Source organism: Dioscorea cayenensis, chromosome 23, assembly GCF_009730915.1.
Source record: "Dioscorea cayenensis subsp. rotundata cultivar TDr96_F1 chromosome 23, TDr96_F1_v2_PseudoChromosome.rev07_lg8_w22 25.fasta, whole genome shotgun sequence".
Taxonomy (NCBI): domain Eukaryota; kingdom Viridiplantae; phylum Streptophyta; class Magnoliopsida; order Dioscoreales; family Dioscoreaceae; genus Dioscorea; species Dioscorea cayenensis.
In genome coordinates this window covers 39,857-50,418 of record NC_052493.1, presented here as the reverse complement: position 1 = coordinate 50,418, position 10,562 = coordinate 39,857, and positions in this window count along the sequence as shown.

The window sequence follows — 10,562 nt, the reverse complement described above, 5'->3', positions numbered from 1 at the left end:
TCGGTATTTGCCGGTAATGAAGATGGTCGACTCCATAAGGTATTCGAATGTTCATTTTCACTTAAGAATTCGTATTATCCTTTAAAATAGTTTATAAATATTCAAATATATTTCTCTGCATTTAACCATCTACATCATTGTTTAATTTATGATTATATTGTTTAATAAAGTGTGTTTATGTTTAACTATCAATGTCTTCGCTTAACCTTGTCTGAGATTTGTGTTGTACACTGTACAGGTTCAAGTTGATGCGCATGTTATGCAACCTCCATGAGCAAGCGAACAAATGGGAGACCTACTTGTGCCCAGACATACATTCTAAGGTGGAGATACTTGTGGTGGATAGCCGAAATCTTCATGTTAGTCATTGTGTCAATGATCGTTATGAGCTGATCGACCGCTGAGCCTACTCAGAGATCTTGCCATCAAAACATGCTCATGTCGCAGGTGGCAAGTTTATGGTATCCCGTGTAAACACGCTTGCACCGCAATAATCGCATGCAGACACCAACGTTCATCGATTTATTAGCTGCTACTTCAGTCGACAATTACAAACTCGGGCGATAAAGAAGCTATATTCCCATACCCGACGATGACAAGCCTACGGATAGAAATCGTGAATTGTAGTCTGCGACCGCCTTTGTGACGAGAGGCAACCCGAGCATCCTAGGCAAAAGAGGATCGAGTCACAAGCCTTTGAGGTCCGCGAGATACGTTGCGACCATCGCCACGCCCTCGATCATAATCGCGATATCTTGCAATGAAAGCCGCACGACTAGGCATCAGAAAATACCGATTTTTAAAAAGAAACAAACTTAATTGTGTGCCAACTTTTCATTTTTTAAACAGAGAAAAACCTTATTCTTACAGTTAACACATGTATTTAAATAGAGACATTATTATTTTAAACGTTAAATAGTTATTTTTACAAGTGACTAATTCTTCTTAAACTGTAACATAGATATTTAAACAATCACATTGATAGTTAAACAATTAAACTTAAAATTAAACAATGAAAGTACAAGTTAAACAATGATACTGGAAGGTTAAAAAAAGAGTCAAGTATATAAATATAGATACATGTAAATTTACATTGACAAAATTGGTCATGGTCTTCGAAAACAATTAATTGAATTTAAACTGGTTTACATTTAAAACTAAGACAACGTATTCTATGAACCCACTTTCAAACACTCCCCTTTGGCAGTGATGCCGGCTGCCCTCCCCTCCTTAAGTATGCGCGGAAACATGCTTTTAATCGCAGATAAGGGACGCCCGTCTGCGGTAGCCGTAGCTTCTCATCCGCGAGTAATCGCTCGATAAACCATATCACATAGACGGCTCAGTCGACACTTCCTTGTTTTTGTCGTGGGGTTTCAATGTCATGAACAAGTGGGTACTTTGCGGTCGTCGACTCGCCGAACTCCATGTCAATACAAAGGTTGCATAGGTTCCACTGTGGAGGTATACAAGTTGATATTATAATACCGGTTATTTACCAAACACTATTACTCAAACACAAATTATTAAAGCACTTACCATGTCTAGCGCGTCTTTATCATATTCCTTGCTTTGGCATGAAGAATAATGCATGTATTCTTGTTTGTCATTGCCAAGGATGACGACATGGAAGTGGCCATTCATAATTATCGGGAGGATGACAATTTCAACATCATGCAAGTTGCGCGCGCCATCTCCGATCATAACCATAGTGGTATCATGTGCGTCTTCTTGCATTGACATAAACAACGCCAGTGGTCATGTGATGGAGGCGCGCTTCTTATAATGATATGGCACTATCGTCAGTGAATTTTGGATTATACATACGAAAGGGTCCATTACATCGTCTGCGACCATCTCCTTCCCCTAAAGAAGATCGAATAACCTGGACCGTGTGAGGCTGACAGAGTCATTCTTCCACACGACAGTGCTACAGTTAAACGGTAACAGAGATACGTAAACAATATTGTAAATATTTAATTGATACATCAACCGTTTAAATTCGATGTCGAATATTTAAACGTTAACTATATAAATTAAATGGTAAAATATAATAGTTTAAATTCTATCTGGAATAGTTAAACGTTAAATATATAACTTAAAGGGTAACATGTAATAATTTAAGCAGTACCATAAAAACTTCAAACTTACTTGTCCATAGGGCAGTTGAGGAAGATCCTTATCAACTCATGTTCGTACTTGTTGAGGCGCGATTGACGAACGTATTTTTTCTTCTTCAGAATAAAGACTTTCCGAACTTCTTCTAATTTTTTATTAGCATTGATGTTCTCTCTCGTCGTCATTTCGGCGACATTCCCTTGATCCTCGTCAACAGCTGTTTTGGGATTATCATGCAGTACTGTTGTTGACGGTTATCGGTGTTTAGCACCAGCATCATCTTCCTTCGATGCGGGCACGACGACAGCGACGATCAAGCGTAGACATATTCTTACATGCTTTTTGTTGTTGTGGGATTGTGTCCGCCTCGATGAAGCAAAGGTCGGCCGCTGGTTCCATCGTGACTATGATTTTGTTTTACAATAGAGTCAATAACCTTCTCAACCGTAGCTAAGGCAACAAAGATCAACGGGAGACACAATGTTAGTCGGTTCTTGTTCTTCGTGGATTGTGTCCATCTTTGATGCCGCGACCGTCGACCCTCCCGCTCCACCGGGTTCACGATGCGAGTCATTGATCTTATCATCGACCGCAATGGCAACATCATCCGTGGATCTCCTCCACCATCGATGACCCATAGTCATCACGGTAATACCATCGACCGTCGATGGTGCTGCTATTGTTTCATCATCAGCCGCCGGTGGAGACGGAGGCATTATTGTTTTCCTCTTTTTCGCAGGCCTCTTCGAATGAGGTCATTTTCGAATGGATTCCCCGATGATGTCGCTCGCCATCGAATTCCAATGCCGCTGCCCTCGTCCCGGGTGCTTCATTTGTTCAGAGGAACTCGGTCATTAATATATGGCAAGCTTGTAGAAGAGTTGCGGTGACATCCTCGCCTTAGCGCCGTCTTGGGCCGCCATTTGCTCGGGGGACCGCTGATGTCGTCGCTGCAAAGTGTTGTAATCGCGGGGTATGGGAGGGTCAAGGCGTCAATGAATGCGTGCGCATTTTGGGTCGGAAGTAGGGAGAACGGCGCCGAGCACGCACGTGAAGAGGTCACCTCTCATGCTGCTTTTCGAAAGCAGTAGTTCCCGACCAATAGCATCGAACCGATGGTTGGCCCGAACAAATATATCTTCATCACCATTCGCCGAAACCAACTCAGGAAACTAACATGTGTAAACTAAACAATTTAGCGAAATCATTCGCTTTTTAGACAATAAAAAAACTATAGTTAAACATCGAACTTATATATTTAAACATTATGGCATAAACGTAAACAGAGAACAAAAGTTTTAAACATTGAAGAATACTTTTTAAACGGTAAATGAACAAAGTTAAACAGTAAATAATATTTTTAAACATTAACGTCTACTGTTAAACATATTATTCATGATTTATTACATCTTTTCCTTCGAGAGATGACAAACTGGTTTCTATCGTCGCTCGCTTCGGTAAGTATTTTCATCGTAGCACAGAGATCCTTGGGATCTTCTGTAAAATGCACTTTCTTTCTCGTTCCCGGATGCACTCGTGAAAACCGGATGTTAAGCACCCGACTGCGCAACCCTTAATATACCCCGCGTTGGTCTTCTTCCCTCGCGATCTAGCTTACACTCGAGCGGCCGCCAGTGGAATGTCCTCCATAATCCACTTTACGCCGCTCGCGCCTACGCGTATCGCTCCACGCCAAGTAGATCATCGATATAATCAACGATCCAGTTAGGAACCGAGCAAGAGGTATTTGGAAAGAGGATTGTACCATGAGGTACACCATCAGTAGTTTCGCAAAATTTTCTTCTTCTCCCCTCTATCCAACGAGTTGTTGAAGAGTGTTCCCTCGATGGAGTCTCCTGCCGTACCGTAGGGTTTTGATAAATACCTCTTCGAAAGTCGAGCATGTTTTCTTCTTCTCAAACACGATCGCGCTTCATCGCAAATACGCACTCAAGAACGAGGGCCACATCATCGGCCCCGAAAAGTCGATGCTTTCCCGATCCCTCGAATTTATCAGGGCGGCTATCGTACTTTTCGCAACAAAGAATCAAGAAGGGCCCGCTTCGAAATACGACTTCTAACTCAAGAATGTCAGAACGTGTCCTTTGATGATCTCCCAATGTCGAGGGATCATGTGAACTTTCAATTCAGCCATGGTCTCCACTACTGGTGTCAAGTAGCATCACCCATTAATCACAAGCCTCGCGATAATAACAAAGACATTCACTCACCTGTATTCACAAATTGTTAAGCAGAAATATAAGTTGTTAAACGGTAAACTCTCAATTCTTAAACAATGATATCTCTTGTTAAGCAGAGACCTATATTATTAAATAGGGATGCCAATATTTAAACGGAGATGACAAAACTTAAACGGTAAAAGCTCATTCTTTAAACGGAGACCTCATTTGTACAACTGCAACTATATCAATTGAAAGGAAAAACATACATTATAAACATTACACAAATCACAACAATCGAAAAACTATTTTGATCATGTACACAAACAAAAATGTAAAACAAAACAAAACCCTAGCCGAGAAATCTCCCTGCAGGCTTTAATGTCTTCCAATAAAAACAAAATCACAAAACAAAATCGAAAAATGTTTCTTTGTAACAGAATAGTTAACATAAAACCATAATCAATACCTTAGATTACAAACTGATGAAATGCCGAATACTTGCGTAGGACTTCTCCTTCGAGACACCAGTGGAAAGGGAAAAATGAATTTTACAGAGGATGTGCAAAAAGGCTATAGACGCGAGTTGAGAGAAGACAAGAAAACGGCTCAAATGGATGTAGCCCTAAGAAAATCCCTCCTCCCACTTCCTCCTCACACGCCGAAATGGCCGTACGCACGTACTCCCGCAAGGAGCATTTTCGTCCATAAAATTTAAAAATCAATCTCGCTAACCACTCGCTACATACTTTGGGGGTTTCAAAAATCATGGAGTGTAAAAAGGAAGGGGGTTTTGGGGTTGCAAAAATTAGGGATTTTTGGCAATATAAGAACTTAGGGCTTTTTTGGCAATTTCCACTAATAATAATAATAATAATAATAATAATAATAATAATAATAATAATAATAATAATAATAATAATAATAATAAGAGTTACCCTTCTTCAGTCAGGACCATTGTGTTTGTGTGGTCCTATAAAAACACAAAGAAAAACAAAGGTTCCTAACAGCACAATACAAGAAACATCTCTTGCAGTTGCAAATAATTCTGTGCTACATGTTACCGATGCTTGAAGAAAAAGAAAAATCTCTCTTTCAACACATGGTTTCAACAAATAAAATGAAAGAAATGAATTTATATATACCGAGTCGACGAACACCATAAATAATAAGTATCACCAACTAAAAGATTTTTCACTAATTTGGGTATATTCAGCAGATGATCATGACAGAAATACTGAGTTATATTGCAAATTGGCATATGGACAAATATGTACTTTTTATAAGGATATTGTCAGTGCAATTATATAAGAATTTGGAATAGATTTTCTTTCCTTTTATAAGATTAATTAGGGGTTCTATATGTAATAAAAAAATATCCATCAAACTTTGTATGCTGATTTAACAATGCAGCACAAATAATTGTTCAAACTTATTACCATGCATGTGATCCATATTTGAAGGTATTTAATTTAACTGCAATGCAGGCTTAGTTTTCCTGTACTTATTCAAAAATTTTGGACTTCATCAATATCTTTATAATCGGATGATCAAATGCAAGGGGTCGACAATTGGCTAATAACTAACTGTAATGCTCTTCACCTGAATGTTTGCATTATTGATCTAAAAGCATAAATGAGAAAAGAAAAGAAAATGAGCTTCTAAAATGCTACATAAATTACCATTCATTCTGTAACATTACCAGCAGGAAATTCCATTTCATGTAAACACTTCTTCTTCTTGCTTCCCAACTTCAAGTCCTTTTTTTCTCTCATCCCACTTCTTGTCAGCCATATAAGGTTCCAATTACTAACTCCAAATTTGTTAGGTAAACTGATTAATAACATGTTAAGTCATATAAATGTACATGTTGAGTTGAAATTATGTGATGATCTCAAACTATTTCTAATAAAATGGTTATTGTACAAATGAGCTAGGTTGGGCCTTTTTACAAACTCATGGGTTCTATAATATTTATACCCTAACATATTTTAAATATGAAGAATAAATAAGAGTAAGTTGCTAAATTAAATGCAGGTAACAGCCTGTAAATTGTCATTTGGATTTACCCAAAAACAGGCATAAAATAGGTTTTTGAGCCAATATCAACAATCTCCAACTTGAAAGCAAATTATCAACCTTCAAAATAACTGATATAGAAGATTCAGTATTGTGAGGAGAACCATTGGTAGTCATATGATATCTCATTAAAATGGTGAATAAACAGCTCAAAAGATCGAAAACCCTTGGCTTTTAGGTATTGTGCAAGATCGCGTATATACAGAGAATACTCGTGATAATATTGTTTATTCACACTTTACTCGTTCTCTCGCCGGAAGAGTCGATTCCTTACCCTCCAGTGTTACATAACATCATAATACATAATTTATTTGTTTTTTTTATGAAACTCACAATGCGCAATGTATTTCTCGTATTACATCCAAGTTGCAAAAGCATCTATTTGAACCAAGTCATTTTTTCCCCATTTCGGTAAAGGAATATAATCTTTTATCGATAAAGTAACAATATCTTGTGATTTACAAATCCAATTAACAAAATCATCACCAACTAGGAAGACAAATCTAGTAGTACGCTTCCTTGTTTTTAAGTGAAGCATGATCCATAGGCTCCATCCAACTTACAAAAATCATTATCAACTATGAATGGAAATTTAGTAGTGGCTTTTTGACAAAAATGACAATCGCCACCAATGGAATAAGCTTAGTGGCCACTTTGATTCACAACATGATTTTTGACTTGCTTAAATAGAGAAAAACTTTTGTCATTCTTGAAGAAAAATACATCTATGTCATTATGGTGTAGCTCATCAAGGAATAAAAATAAAGTACCTATTTTGATCGCCCATATATATATATATATATATATATATATATATATATATATATATATATATATATATGTATGAATCAGCTCCAATGGTTTCTTGGCCTTTCATGCTTTTCTAGATGAGAAGGACCGTCATTGTTATTTTCCAAGGAAATAACCTTCACACACACACACAAAAATATGTACGATATGTGGAAGGTCTCTCATCATTATAGCCAAGACAAGCAAAACAAGGAATATTAAAGTTTTAAGTTTGGTCTATCATGGTGATCATTGGGATAATAGAAACTCTTGAACAAGGTGAATTTGATCTTAAGATAGTGTGTAGCATTTCTAACATAGTTTTAAAAGATTTCTTTCCTACTCGTTTACAAGTTGATAATGTGATTTACAAGATTGAAATGTATGAAAGCTTAATTGCATATTAGGAACCACGTTTTCCAACACGCCGAGATCATAATTATATGGCTCAGAGGGCTCAATAGCTAGGAAAACTAGAACAAATACATTTTCCTAGAGAATACTCATAAACAGTTTTATTGTCTCAACTAGATTACTGTGTATCAACATAATTATTCCCCTAGAACCAAGATAGAAGCAAGGTTGTCGCACTCTAGATCGCCTCGCGCCGGTTCATCCGGAACTGAACCGCCATGGGCCCGACCCGGTATATCTTTTATTGAACCGGTATTAAAACCCATGACTCTACGGTCAATCGGGCTCACAATGCTTTAATACAATATTTAATAATTTATTATTATTTTCTCATTAGACAATAAATAGAATTACAATATATATATCATAAACATACCAACAAAAATTAAAATTTAAAAATAAAATCTATTAATGTGTTATGTAAATACTTTTCTAAAAAAATTTAATTTATTAAGAAAAATAAAACAATAAATGAGTGTAATTTTTATTATAAAAAAATATAAAATTAAAGTATTCTAATTAAATAAAAAAATATAAGAAAAATTTAAAAACAAAAATAAAAACTCAATTGAGATATAAGAATTAGTGAATTAAATTTCTTATCTATTTTAACAAATCAACCAATAAAAAAACAAATAAATAAATGAATAACACCGAGAGAAGTTCGATAATTATATATTAATATATTAAATTTTTAAATATTTAAAAAATATAAAAATAAATGACATAATTAGAAAACTCTCATCGTATATAAGATCATTTATCAATTTAAATATCAAATTTTGAGTAGGTTTTATATTATAATTATGGGTTTAATATTATATTTGCTCATTATTAATTGTTATAATATTTTTTATATTCAATTATTAACCCCGGTTCAACCCCTGCTCGATCCCTATCGAACCTATCAATTTGACCGACATTATGACTTAACCGGTCATCGCTCGGACTGGGTCCCGACAACCCTTGGATAGAAGACATAAAAATCACAACATAGATAGAGAAAGTCAAAGTTATCTAATCATCTGTTTTTCTGGGAGGTCATCACCTATATTATCATCTCCCATTTAAAACACAAGCTGCAGTTATAAGTTCAATTCAAATCTATGTTCTTGTGTTGCTTTGAATACACGGCTGATTACAACCTTTTAACTTATTGATTGACACTAATGTTGAGTTGCATGCTTATTGAATATTGTTAATTTAGTTCTTAATTACTATTGCTAAGCTACTCAGCTTGACCGCTTCATTTTTCTTATAAATCATGTTTTTCCATCTTAGTGTTTGTTTAAATCCTTCTTTTAGTGGTACTTATAGAGTAATGATCACATATCACCGCACTGATCCTTTCTTATGCATCTCAGCCTGATCCAGACAAATTCAAACTCAAATACAACCACTTAATCACCAGTTATCCCTCAGATTTACTATTTACTTGCATTTGACTTAAATTTACCACAACACCTTTATCTGTTATACTAAACGTTTATTTAAGTTGTTTGTCGACACACACACACATATATATATAGAGAGAGAGAAAAGGTTCTCTGTGGACGTGCATAGACGTCCACAGAGAGCTACAGTAACACTTTACTGTAGCTACAGTAAAAACTAATTCTAGATTAATGAGTTCATTAGTTTTAATTTTATTTTTATCACAAGATCCCACTTTTTACTCGTATCTACTCGGCTTTAAGACACGAATAATCGCTTATTATAGAGTCCAACCGCTGGATCAAAAATCCAATCGGTCTCAGAACGCTCATGCATTAAAAATCGCTGAACGGCATAGAGAGGATCGATCCTCATATATATATATATATAACATACATGATTTATATCGCATAATATTTTGCTTATTGACACTTGTTAGAATCCTATCAACTAATCAAGACAAATGTTAGCCAAGGAGCAAGGAGGAACAAGGCATAGTCTAGAAGCATCATTAACAATAACAACCCCACTTTGAATAGATCCAAGAATAAAAGTTAAAATAGGAACTCTTTGTTTGGTTGATTGAGATAGCACATTTGATAGAGGTATACTCTTGCCTAACCGTATAGTGAGTGTTCTCATGTTAAAGAGACCAATGATTGTAATAATGTGAGACATTATACTATAAATTCCTTTCAAGATCTCAAATGTTTGGAGACTATTGTTAGGCCATTGCTATGAGAGTACATGGGAAAACCCTTTAAGAAAAATTGAGCTTTCGACAAAGGTGCTGCTAAACCCCCTATTGCTTAGACACATAAACATAGGACAGGCCAGAGGATTACACCCAGAGAATCTAAACAATCACAGCATAATCACACCTCTAAATAAAGCATTAAACTAACAAAGCTGAGAATAATTAATGCGTTATCTTATTTAACAAAAAAAGACTCATACCTCTTCTATAGAGATTTGGGAACTTATTCAAGCAAAGTTTGACTTCCAATAGGAGGAAGACTTATTTAAATTTGGGTTTCAGAACTAATTAATACACTCAATTCACAATAAAACCAGGCTTGCTAACCCAAATCCTAATATTGGTTTATTTTGTTCTACATCTTATATCTCTTAACTTCTCATGTTTATTATATAAAACCAGGGTTGTTTCTTCATACCATCAAAATACACCCAAAACATCATGTTGGGCCTCGTAAAGCCTATCCCCATGCATTTAATTTTCCTATGGCAAATTGTAATTATCGTATCTACCATGACGGAACTATTGAATCTAAAGTATATATGTTACAAATGTGTTTTGGGACAATCATTATGGGAGAAAGGAAATTAAATCAAATGGAATCAAGAAAGGAGATCGAGCTCAAAAAGGAAAGAAGAATGGCAGAAGCATACAATATTAGGACAAGAATGATGACAACAAAGCAACAATCAAGAGCATACAAATTAAGGCAACAAATAAAGATGATCACAATTAATTATGCTAAAGAATTATTTTAGAATTCTATTACAAATAAATCTTTCATTTTCCCC